At 46.6% G+C, this 13101-nt stretch overlaps 1 protein-coding gene across 2 annotated transcripts in view; it reads right to left on the bottom strand.

The window, feature by feature from the left end:
- The window catches only part of HPCA (hippocalcin), a 46689-nt gene extending 38397 nt beyond the window's left edge, over nucleotides 1–8292 (bottom strand). The window contains exon 1 of one of the 2 annotated variants that reach the window (XM_082245844.1): nucleotides 7976–8292. The gene's annotated coding sequence lies outside the window, so the exon portion shown is untranslated. Of the gene's footprint in view, nucleotides 1–7964 lie in introns of both variants that reach the window. The other variant, XM_082245843.1, reaches the window with a different exon arrangement.
- Between the last annotated feature and the right edge of the window lie 4809 nt (nucleotides 8293–13101).

Genomic DNA, 13101 nt, shown 5'->3' with positions numbered 1-13101 from the left:
CAAAACCATATAATATGAGGTCAAACCTAAACACTTTCAATTTGTATGCAATCTGGCAGGCCCTTGCACTACATAGAAAAGGTAAATCTGAAGGAAAAAGTCTTCAGAAAATCGTATAGTGTGTATGGCCCATTAGCTCAGCTCTACAAAGAAGCCATCAGGTCCATAGAAGAGCACAGCCATTATACGAACATCTCCAGAAGCTTGTGGGATTGGTTTACTAAAACTGGAGAGTGCAAAATCTGTTGCAGCTGTACATAGAATCCAATCAGCTTCCAGGTTTTATTGTCAAAGCTTATTTGAACAAGCTAAAGTTAGAAGCCAATTGGCTGCCATGCACAGCTGCACCAGATTTTGCACTCTCCAGTTTTAGTAAATCAACCCCTATGTGTACTACCCCCCTCTGTTCCAGTGCTGCATTCTCCATCATTGTCTTCCATATATGACATGTCAAAGTGTTGAATGTCTGCGCCTCCTGGCGCACAGCATGGTTCTTCTCATACCCCTATGTTACATGCTGGGTCCTGTAGTGACATAGGATTTAGGGCCAGTTCACGCCACAAAAAATCCACTTCAGAAAGCATTTTTGCTTACAGTTCACACTACAAAAAGCTCACTCTGAATGTGTTTCTGTATGTGCTTTTTTTAAGAGTTTTCAATGCATTCTAGTACATTTTTTCCTATCTTGTTTTTTTAAGGTTTCCTGGAGGTGTTTTTCCACTGTAATGCATTCTGATGCATTTTTGATGTGATTAGATGCAATTCTGGTGCATTTTTTAGGTGTTTTGCCGCATTCCAGTACAGGTCAGTGCAGAAAAAAAATGCATGTTCTATTTTTTTTTTTTACTGTACTGGAACGCCCGCACTGGTGTGAACTATGCTATTGGAATCCATATAACCTACTGTTTGTGTTTTTGATGCAGAAAAAAAAAAAAAAACACTGGACTGCATCTGGTGTGAGCCGGCCCTCAGAGGATGGAACCTTGTCACATGACGGAAATAGTTAAAAACAGAGGGCGCACTGGCCTAGTGGATTATCCAACAACAAATGTATAAGTGCCGGTTCACACTTCCGCGTGTGCGGCGATCGCATGTAATATCGGAGCGCACTGCTCCTTCATTACATGCGATCAGATGTGCAGTGCTAATTCAGCCATACACTTTGTATGGCTGAATTCGCACTGCACCCGCACAAAACTAGCACATGAGGCATTTTTTCAGCCGCATCAGGATCGGATCGCACAGTGGTTCACACTTGTGCGATCCCATCCTGTGCGAACTGTCAGATCGCACTGCGATATGCAATCAAACTGGGGGTGTCGTTAACATTTCATTGACACCCCCAGCTTATCGCATATGGCAGTGTGAACTGCCAGATGCGCGTTTGCGATGCGGGAACAGGCTGCGAATTCGCAGCCTTCCCGCATCGCACAAGTGTGACCCGGCACTTAAAGGTAAAATATAAAAAGTATCTACTTACAAACATAGGTATTTATGCGCTCATCTGGCTACTACATGTGGCTACAATCTCCTGGCTTTGCTAAAGCTTCTAGCTCAAGGAGGACCTCACCAGGGGTTGGATGTATGTACTCCTTCAGCGTGTCAAACGTATGTCCTCCATCATCAGAGACCTTCTTCATCAGAATCATCTGAGGAAGGACATACTTTTGAAACGCGTCAGCCAACAGGGATCCTGGTGAAGTCCTCCTTAAGCTTACAAGCTTTGGCAAAGCCAGGAGACTGTAGCCACATGTAGTGGCCAGATGATTATGTGCGCTACCTATGTTTGTGAGTAGTTTCTTTTTATATTTTATCTTCAATAAAATTGTTGTTGGATAATGCATTAGGCCAGTTTGCCCTCTGTTTTTATCTATTTCCTACAGGGTTCTGATGACAACCCCAGCCCTAGAAGGCAGCATGGTTCTAAAGTAACACTCACCTCTGACTACAGAGTTCTTTTCTAACTTAGACTATCACACCTATATTGTCGCTGTTGTACATGATGGAGAACACCGGCATCCAACACAATGTTTCTAATGCTGAAGACACTGACGGAGGCTGCAAAGCTTGACTGAAGGGGAGATAGGACACAAGGGTCACCGGAGAAGCAAGTGTAATGGCTCCTCTCCTCCTGGGATTTGACGGTCTGATTTATTTTAGAGACCTGGGGAGGGTCTCTTTAAAGTGAACTTTTACTAACAGGAAGATACAAAGTGGCCATATGTTGTGCATATGGAAAGATCTTGAGTTGGGAGTAGTTAGGGATCAGAGCAGGGTAGACAGTGGACTGGGTGAGGATATCATTCGTATGATGATGTACTGAGAACCCCCTCATACCCAGAGGGGCAGGGAAATCCATCTAGGTATAGTAAATACCTATAACAAAATGTTTTTCGGCTGTGGGTTGTAAAGAAAAAGCACCAAAACACCTAAATAAAAAACACCAAGCTTTTCAAACAGGTGGTGTTCCCTGTATGCATTTTGTGGCCTAATGCATCTTTAACCACTTAAGCCCCGGAAGATTGTACCCCCTTCCTGACCAGGGGGTATTTTGCGATTCGGCACTGCGTGATTTTAAGGGACAATTGCGCGGTCGTGCAACGCTGTACCTAAACGAATTTGACGTCCTTTTTTTTCCCACAAACAGAGCTTTCTTTTGGTGGTATTTGATCACCTGTGCAATTTTTTGATCATGCGCTATAAACAAAAAAAGAGCGTCAATTTTGCAAAAATAGCAATATTTTTCACATTTTTTTATATGAAATTCCCCCCCAAAAAAATGTAAAAATCAAATTTTTTTAACATTTTCGGCCAATTTGTTTTATGCTACATACGTTTGGTAAAAAAAAAAAAAAAAAAAAAAAAAAAAAAAAATCGCAAAAAGCGTATTTTGATTGGTTTGCGCGTTTACTAACAAAGGGAAAGATTTCTGTCATTTTTGTTGTTTTTTTTTTTTTTAACGCATAATGGCGGCGATCTGCGATTTTTTTTGCGGGACTGCGACATTTGGGCGGACAGATCGGACCCTTGACTGACATTTTTGACACTTTTGGGGTTACCAGTGACATTTCTACAGTAATCAGTGCTATACATATGCACTACTATAAAATTACACTGGCAGTGAAGGGGTTAACTTTTTTTTTGAGAGGGACGGGCTGTGTGTGTCCCTAGGGGCGTGATTCTAACTGTGATTGGCTGTGGCTTGGGCTGTAGGAACAATGATCAACGGTCCTACATAGTAGAACCGTGTGATAATTGTTTCTACACAGGGGAGAATGACAGGCGGCTTGTTTACATCAGCCGCCTGACTTTCTCCCTCTGCAGCGGCGATCGCAGAGTGACCGGCGGACATCGGGTCCACCGGTCACATGCGCGGGGGGGTCCGTGACCACGCGGGAGCGGGAGCGTGCCTCCGGGGGCGCGCGCTCGCTCCCTAGACCCTCACAGGCTAGCGACGTAGATCTACATCACTTTGCCTGTGAGGGGCTGACTGCCGACGTAAATCGTCGTTAGGCAGTCGGCAAGTGGTTAAAGAGGGCCAGTTACATTTGGGATTATGCATAAATGTAATTATTTTGTCTGAAATTAACTATGTAGGTATTGTTATGAAAGAATGTGAGGAAAAGGGGGATGAGTTTCAAGGCCCCCCTTTTCCATATGGGAACACTGCAGCCAGAGGTTTCAAGGCTCCCCTCAGGTGAGGGCGTGGTCAAAGCACCTCTCAGGTGAGGGTGTGGTCTCTGGGGGGCTTTGTTGCCTGATAGGTGGGATACAAGGAAAGGTCTGGAATGTTCTTGAACCCCTTTGGGAGCTTTTAAAAGAGGGGCTCTGACTGGATTTTAGCGCCAGTCTTCGCCGGAAGGACATGCTGCGGAGCTCATGCTTCATTCTATGCATTAAGATAAAAAACCTTCTGTGTGCAGCAGCCCCCCTAATACTTACCTGAGCCCCATCTCGATCCAACGATGTTGCAAGAGAAAATCAGCTGTCCAGGTCTCTCCCTCTCATTGGCTCCTGCTGCTGTCAAAGTCAGTGAGCCAATGAGGAGAGAGAGGGGGGCGAGGCCGAGTCACGGCTATGTGTCTGAATGGACACAAAGAGCAGCGGCTTGAGTGGGGTGCCCCCATAGCAGCTGCTTGCTGAGAAGAGTGGAAACTGGGCTGCCCTGTACAGAACCATTACACAGAGCAGGTAAGTATAACATGTTTGGGAATCAAAAAAAGAGTTCCACCCGTTTTTGTGTTTATTAAAAATCAGCAGCTACAAAAAGTGTAGCTGCTGACTTTTAATAAACACACACTCATCTGTCCCACGGTCCAGCGATGCGGCCGGCGGGAGCTTCGGTTCTCTCCCTCTTCTCCCCACGGCGCTGGCATCACCAGTGTGGGCACCCGGCTGTGACAGCTTGCGGCTTCACAGCTGGGTGCTCGCTGTGCATGCGGGTCCTGAGTGGCCAGGAAATCTGGGACCTGTGACGTGTCCCAGAAGATTGCAGGGGGAGGGAGGGGGAGAGGAAAACTTCTGCTTGAGCTGCCAAGGCGGCCCGAGCGGAAGCGATAGTGGGTAGCTGTCAAATATAGCTACCCGCCCCCCCCCCCCCCCCAAAAAAAAATGACATGGCAAATGTGGCATGTCAGGAGGCCTTAAAGCGGAAGTTCCATTTTTGGGTGGAACTCCGTTTTAAGGTAGCAGCTATAGGTCTTTTATAAGATTATGAATATTCAGGTTCTTGCATCATTCCATTTGAGACTCATCCTGCTTAAAACTGCCTATACATATAAAAGGGGACATTAAAGTGGTTGCAAACCTTTGATTTTTTTTTTTTTTTTTTTTTTTTAATAAAAATAACAACCATGCCAATACTTACATTCTTTGTGCAATCATTTTGAACAGAACAGCCCTGATCCTCTTCTTCTGGGATCCCCCGCTGGCACTCCAGGCCCCTCCTCTTCATCGGGTTCACCCACGGAAAGCCACTTTCCCTGGGGGGGCACCCCTGCGGGTTCATTCCTGAGTCCCGCTGCTGTGTCCATTGACACAGGCAGCCGGACTTGGCCCCGCCCCTGCTTCCGTGTCAGGACTTGATTGACAGCAGCAGGAGCCATTGGCTCCTGCTGCTATCCATCTGTCCAATGAGGAGAGAGACAGTGGCAGGAGCTGCTGTGCTCCTGCACATCGCTGGATCAGATCGGGTTCAGGTAAGAAAAACGGCTGCAGCACAGAAGGTTTTCCACGTTAATGCATAGAATGCGTTAAGGTGAAAAATCTTAAGGCTTTAAAACCACTTTAAGTCAAATTAACACTCCTGGCTACCCTACAAACTCTGCATAATATGTTATGCTGAAAGTCCTTTCTAAAATCAAGTCTTTGAAGTAAAAGGAAACTATAATAATAATAATAAGTAAAGTGACACTAAACAATATCTTTATTCTTCAAAAATAATTGTTACAAACCCATACTTATTGGCCCCGTAATCTAAATTTTATGAAATTGATTCTTGCTTTGTTTTTCTGCCTCTGAGCTCTGTAACCTCTCTTTTTTCCTTCACTTCTGGTTTTTGGAGCAAGCGATGCATGCTAAATGCGATCATGTGTACTTGCTTTATGCACACTACACATCCCATATTCCATTGATTGAGGATCCAATGAAGAGAGAAGGGTCGCTACGTTTCTACATGCAGTGGGACCATGGAGAATGAACATAACCACCCTCTAAGAAGTCAGATCACAGCAAGCAAAAAAAAGGAATTTGGAGGAGGCTGAGAGCAATAGAAGGGACATTTTTGAGTTAAGAAAACATACCTCAATAGAATGTTCTTTCTAAACCAATATAGTGCAAGAAGATGTCACATAACACAAGAAAACCTGGAGCCCCAAGGGAAAAAACCTCTAACCAACATTCAGAGACACAAATGTTGTATAAAAAATGGTTTGTAAATTTTCATTTAATTAGGGTAACTGTTGTTGGTGATCAAAAATGCAGATATAGGACAATGACTATGGAGTGTTTTTTAGAGTTCCATGTTAAAAAAGGAAGTAGATGACTCATCAAAATATACAGAGATGCCAAGCTTCTCAAATATTACACATGTAAGCCATATCTCTAAACCCCGGCATACCCTGATCAGAAGGGCATGCTGTTACACATAGGGTGGCATGGTCATATCGAGTGTTTCTTACAGTTCAATGTAAAAAGGAAGTAGAGGGCTTATCAAAATATACAGAGAAGCCAAGCTTCCCAAATATTACACATGGAAGCCAAATCTCGAAACCCCAGCATTACCCGATCAAAAGGGCGAGATGTCTCATATGGGGCGACATGGACTAATGGAGTGTTTCTTACAGTTCCATGTTAAAAAGGAAGTAGAGGACTCATCAAAATATACAGAGATGCCAAGCTTCTCAAATATTACGCATAAAAGTCATATCTACAAATCCCAGCATACCCCGATCAGAAGAGCGTGATGACACACATAGGGTGGCATGATCATACCAAGGGTTTCTTACAGTCCCACGTTAAAAAGGAAGTAGAGGACTCATCAAAATATACAGAGAAGCCAAGATTCTCAAATATTACGCATGTAAGCCATATCTCTAAACCCCCGGTATACCCTGATCAGAAGGTCATGCTGTTACACATAGGGTGGCATGGTCATATCGAGTGTTTCTTACAGTTCAATGTTAAAAAGGAAGTAGAGGACTCATTAAAATATACGGAGAAGCCAAGCTTCCCAAATATTACACATGGAAGCCAAATCTCGAAACCCCAGCATTACCCGATCAGAAGGGCGTGATGACACACATATGGTGGCATGATCATATCAAGGGTTTCTTACAGTCCCATGTTAAAAATTAAGTAGAGGGCTTATCAAAATATACAGAGAAGCCAAGCTTCTCAAATATTACGCATGTAAGCCATATCTCTAAACCCCGGTATACCCTGATCAGAAGGGCATGCTGTTACACATTGGGTGGCATAGTCATATTGAGTGTTTCTTACAGTTCAATGTTAAAAAGGAAGTAGAGGACTCATCAAATCATACAGAGAAGCCAAGCTTCCCAAATATTATGCATGGAAGCTGAATCTTTAAAACCTGGCATTCCCCGATGTCACATATAGGGCAGCATGGTCATGATATAGGGCATGAGCCCCTGCTCCTGACATACTGGTGTGTTGAACACAGGCATGTCACCTCCTCCCTGTGTGTGATGGAGAACTCATTACCGGCTGGCTGATCTCGGATTATCCCAAGGTCTGGTACAGCTGTTCAGCACAGCTGGCATGTGCAGACTATCTCTGGACACCAAACTCAGCAGATGTGACCCTTTCGGGAAAGGGGGATCCTGGGGGGGGGAGACCTGACAGTCATGACTCATTCTTGGTTAGGGTCGAACACTACAACTCACCAATACCGCTTACAAAAAAAAAAAAAAAAATCTATGTCAACCCCTCCCCAAATAATTTCTGCTCATTCCCGTACTACATGCAATCAAAAAAAGCCTATTGACATATATCCTTTACGCATCCATGGATAAATGGTGACGTGTACATGGCTTGGCATAGCACCAAAAAAAAAAAAAAAAAAAATTGCAATCCTTTTTCTTATGCATATGGAGATATGAGATATTATTTATTTATATATTACATAATTCATGTTATATAAGATGTGCACATCTGCATGCAGGATGATCCCAGGGGTAGGGGATGGGGAATGGAGAACACCCTGTCATGCAGAGCCCCAGGTGAGTTGAAGGCTTGGCTATCCTCTACTCAGTGGTCTGATCAGACAGGTGCTGGGGGGGAGAGGCTTGGACAGTCCTCCCCTTTTATATAGTGTGATCGGATCCATCATCAGATCCCTGCACACACACACATTGATGACGATGGCGATAATGATCGTATAGAAGTGTTGTGATATATTCCCCGTGGATTAGTCATAAGGAAGCAGACTGATCGTTGCTTACCTTTAGGTTACCTGATCGCGGTGTCCTGTGCTCGGATGAAGGTGTGATCTTCCAATGCCGCGCACACACACACACACACTCACAACAATGGTCTGCCTGTGATCCGGAGCTGTCACTATAGTGCCCGTCCCCCGGTGAGCCGGTCCCGATCGCAGCCCCGTTATCTCTCCGTGCAGATCTCTTCCCTGGAGCACTTGAGCGGATTGTACAGCTTACAGACTGGCCGGGACTCGGCACTGTGCTGATGGCGGGGGGATCCCTGCTGCCAGCCTACACACTAATATCAGGGGAATCCTTCTAGGACGCCCACTGCACCTCCCGACTCTCCCCACCTCATTTATTTCACTATAGGAGGGTGACATCTACAACCTCCAGCATGATGACATCACACGGCCCAGTGAATAAAACATTGCACCCCCCCCCCCCCACTCGTCGTGAGGAATGGTTCAGTCGACTGCTCAGCACAAACTGAATGAGTCTTTAGGCTGGAAGAGAAGACGAATGATGCGTGTATGTTCCTGACATATAGAACACATATGTACACATGGTTGGCACCCAGTCTTGCAGACACACAATAAACATGTACTCCCAGCACTTCTCATTGCAGATCATTGCTGGTTCTGTTTGTGCCAGCTTGTCCTGTGTCAGATCAATGTATGGATGTCCTACATGATTTAGAAATTATTCATGGATAATGTCTGATGTCTCCAATCTAGGTTAATATGATATTATCCAATTCCTGCAGGGAGCTCCAAAATACAACATTGACTTCTAACCAGCAGATGGCCGGGGACAAGGTCCTTTAGCGTCCAAGGGGAACAGTCCAAAGGGCACACCCCACCTCCCATGAGCTGAAAGGTCCGTTCATACCATGTGCAGTGTCGAGACAAGGTCCGAAAGATAACATCCAAGCAGGGCTGGTGCTAGACTATTTTACGCCCCCCCCCCCCCCCCAAAAAAAAATAAAAAGGGAAGGGGTTAAAAACTTCTCTATGTCGTACCCAGTGACCCTGATCTGATGGTCCCTCCATGTTATGCTGTCGTACCCAGTGACCCCCATATTCCTCCATGTCACACCTGGGGACCCTGATGTCCCTCTATGTCACACCCAGGGACCCTGATGTTTTTCCATGTCACATTCTGGGACCCCAATATTCCTCCATGTCTTGCTGTCATACCCACTGACCCCGATGTTCCTCCATGTGGCACCCTGGGACCCCCGTGTTCCTCCATGTCATGCTGTCATACCCAGTGACCCCAATGTTCCTATATGTCACCGCAGGGGCCCCTGATTTTCCTCCATGTCATACCCGGAGAGACCCTGTTTTTCCATGTCACGCCTGGGGACCCTGATGTTCCTCCATGTCACACCTGGGGACCTCCATCCCCCATGGCACACCCAGGGACCCCAATTCCTCATGGCACACCTGGTGACCCCAAACCCCTGTTACACCCAGTGACCCCTATTCCCCATGTCACACCTGGGGACTCTGATTCCCCATGGCACACCTGGTGACCCCAATTCCATTTCACACCAGGGATCCTCCATGTCGCACTCAGGGACACGGATCCCCTGTTCTGGGGACACTCACTGGGCAGAATGAAGAGAGTGGCCTGCACTCTCCCCTTCTTCACTGTGATTCCTTTTCCCAGGACACTCCTCTTCTGGACCACAGTGCTCACCACAGCTCCAACAGGCTCCTGGTGGAGGAAGAAGCAGCAGTCAGAGAGCTCCGCACATCCTTCATCACCAACCTCCTCAGACCATTCCGGTGCCTCGTCGGCCGTCGCTTCTGCTCCAGTAAAGGTGTTGCCCTCCAGTGCCGAGCTCCGGCTCAGGTTCAGCTCTCCTCCGCTCCCTGCTTAGTACCGACCCAGGAAAATGACGGCTGCCCACCAGCTCTGTGCAGAGAATAACTTCCTGCCCGGGGTTTAGGCCGCTCAGCTCCAGCCGAAGAGGATCATCATGCAGGCAGCACTCTGGTGGGCTCCCTTCCTGCCTTCTGGGGCCCCCCCAAAGCCAAGGCTTGGTAGTTCCGCCACTGCCCCAGACACCTGGCATCTTCCTCTGTCCCTTCTTCCTCCCCCACTGCCGCCCCTCTCCTCAGCTCACAAGGATCATTAATAAAGGAGAGAGTGCCGACTCCTGGCTGCACCCCTAGGTGGCAATGCGCTCTAGGCTGCCTAGTTTGCCTAGTGGAAGCACCGGCCCTGCGTCCAAGGCGAACAGTCCAAAGGGTGCACCCAACCACCCCTAGAGCTGAAGGATCTGTTCATTACATATGTAGTGTCGGGAAAAAGTCCTTTAACCTCCAGGGTGAACAGTCCAAAGGGCACCTCCATGAGCTGAAGGGTCCGTTCATACCATATGCAATGCCGGGACAAGGTCCTTTAACGTCCGGGGTGAACTGTCCACAGGGCGCCCCTATGACCCGAAGGGTCTGTTCATACCATCTGCAATGCCAGGACAAGGTCCTCTAGTCTCCAAGGCGAACAGTCCAAAGGGCGCACCCCACCCCCATATGAGCTGAAGGGTCCGTTCATACCATATGCAGTATCAGGACAAGGTCCTCTAGCGTCCAAGGCAAACAGTCCAAAGGGTGCCCCTATGAGCTGAAGGGTCTGTTCATACCAGTGCCAGGACAAGGTCCTCTAGTCTCCAATGTGAACAGTCCAAAGGGCGCACCCCACCCCCATATGAGCTGAAGGGTCCGTTCATACCATATGCAGTGTCGGGACAAGGTCCTCTAGCGTCCGAGGCGAACAGTCCAAAGGGCGCAACCCCCCTCCCACCCCACATGAGCTGAAGGGTCCGTTTATACCATCTGCAGTGCCGGGACAAGTTCCTTCAACGTCTAGAGCGAACAGTCCAAAGGGCAACCAAGAACAGTCCAAAGGGCGCACTCCACCCCCCCCCCCCCATGAACTGTCAGGGTCCATTCATACCATTTGCAGTGCCGGGACAAGGTCTTTGGCGTCCCCATCCCCCCATGAGCTGAAGGGTCTGTTCATACCATATGCAGTGCTGGGACAAGGTCCGTTAGCAATCAAGGCAAAGAGTCCAAAGGGCACCCCCCCCCCCCCCCAAGAGCTGAAGGGTCTATTCATACCATATGCAGTGCTGGGACAAGGACCTTTAGCACCCAAGGCGAACAGTTCAAAGAGCGCCCCCCACCTGCAAATAGGGGCTGTTCATACGTGTCCAGAACGAAGATGCCAAATGGGGGTGGGTCTGGCAGGGGCGGGGCCTGAGCATGTTATGTCATGATGCAAGAGAGCCAAGCGAAGCGGGCAATGCCTCGTGTGCGGCTCTGTGGGATGGGAGCAAGGCAAGTCAGGAGCGGGACTGTCAGTGCTGTTTGGACTGGAGTGGACTGATGAAGGACCACCTGGTGTGGAGAGGGACTGTCACTGTGACTCAGGAGGGGACGTGTCATGTCGGTGATCTGTGCTGCTGCACACTGCTGTCAGTGTCACTGTGAGAGTCAATTTCATGTGTATGTGCACCTGCCCATTTTAGTTCAATCTTTGTTTATTAATAATAGTAACAAATAGAGTAGAACAAGAATATAAGGAACAAACAGATAAGTCAATCACAGTATACATCAGTAATCAGCAAACATAGGTGTGCACAGCCTATGGCATTAGGGTGTGCACCCCAAAGCTCAAACACATATGTGTGTGTGCATGTGTATATACTGACAGTGTCTGTATACAGAGATTGGTGTCAGTAGGGCAGTGGATGGTGACTGTAGTTTTTTTATTAATTTTTTAAAATTATTTTTTATTTTTATTTTTATTTTTTTACAATATTTTTAGGGTCTAAACAGGGGGAATCTGCGCCACATAGAATGATTAGGGTGTGCCTAGGCACACCTGGCACACCCTGTGCGCACGCCTATGTCAGCAACAGAGGCATGTCGCACAGTGAACCCTCCAGGCCTGTAGGGACCCGCACCTGCCCATTTTAATTTCTTGCCTTCTTGAGTCCTGTCCCTGAGCTACTTACTTACTATATTGAAAATTGTGACATGAGTCACTTTGGTTGGGGGGCCTGTGGAACCCAGATTTCCTTAGAGAGGTTGGGAAATCACTGTCTCATAACTCATACAAAATATGGTTTGGATTACTCAAATGGGACAGTAAAAGTTATCAACAGTATATCTCAAGAACTATGAAGATTTAATCCCACTTTACACTGTAAGACCAATAGCCTGTTGTCATGAAGTCTGTGACTGCTAAATAATTTAAAGCATTGCTTTGATGTGTATTCCATGTACTTCAATGTAGGAGACGTACAGACAGATACAGTAAAACCTTGGTTTGAGAGTAACTTGGTTTAAGAGCGCTTTGCAAGACAAGCAAAATTTTCAAATAAATTTTGACTTGATATACAAGCGATGTCTTGATATACAAGTAGCCTCAAGTCACAGCTGAGTATAAAAGAGAAGAGAGGCGCCTCTAAGTGTAGCAATATGGTTAAATTTAATGAAGGTACAACATTTAGCAACTCACATGGTTGATGATTGGAACAGGCACATCTAAGGATGCAGGCATCCAGGCTAAAGCTGTCCACATAGACCATCCTCCGCACAGACATCTACGTCATCCCTTCCATGCTGCCCCTCGCTTTCAGATCGCTTTACTGCAGGGTGGTCTTCCCGGTCAAAATTACAGACTGGCAGCCGGCGGTGCAGAAGATAGTCTATGTGGACAGCTTTACCCCGGATGCCTGCATACTTAGATGTGCCTGTTTTATTCATCAACCATGTGAGTTGCTAAATATTGTACCTTCATTAAATGGAACCATATTGCTACACTTAGAGGCACCTCTCTTCTCTTTGATACTCTGTAGCTCCTGCTGGATTTTGCTTCTTATCCCCTTATGGAAGCGCCTATTTGTGGATGGACATTTTATGCAACCTATCACAATGCTATAATCTTTTTATATGGACTATAAACTGAAGGACTTATGAATAAATGGTTGTGGAACGAATCATCTGAGTTTCCATTATTTCTTATGGGGAAATTCGCTTTGATATAAGAGTGCTTTGGATTACAAGCATGGTTCCGGAACGAATTATGCTCGCAATCCAAGGTTTTACTGTACTGGGGTCTCTTGCCATTGTCTGTATAA

Source organism: Pelophylax lessonae, assembly GCF_965119305.1.
Source record: "Pelophylax lessonae genome assembly, chromosome: 2".
Classification (NCBI taxonomy): domain Eukaryota; kingdom Metazoa; phylum Chordata; class Amphibia; order Anura; family Ranidae; genus Pelophylax; species Pelophylax lessonae.
The sequence above is the reverse complement of the archived record's forward strand: the minus strand, read 5'-3'. Positions and strand labels throughout refer to the sequence as shown.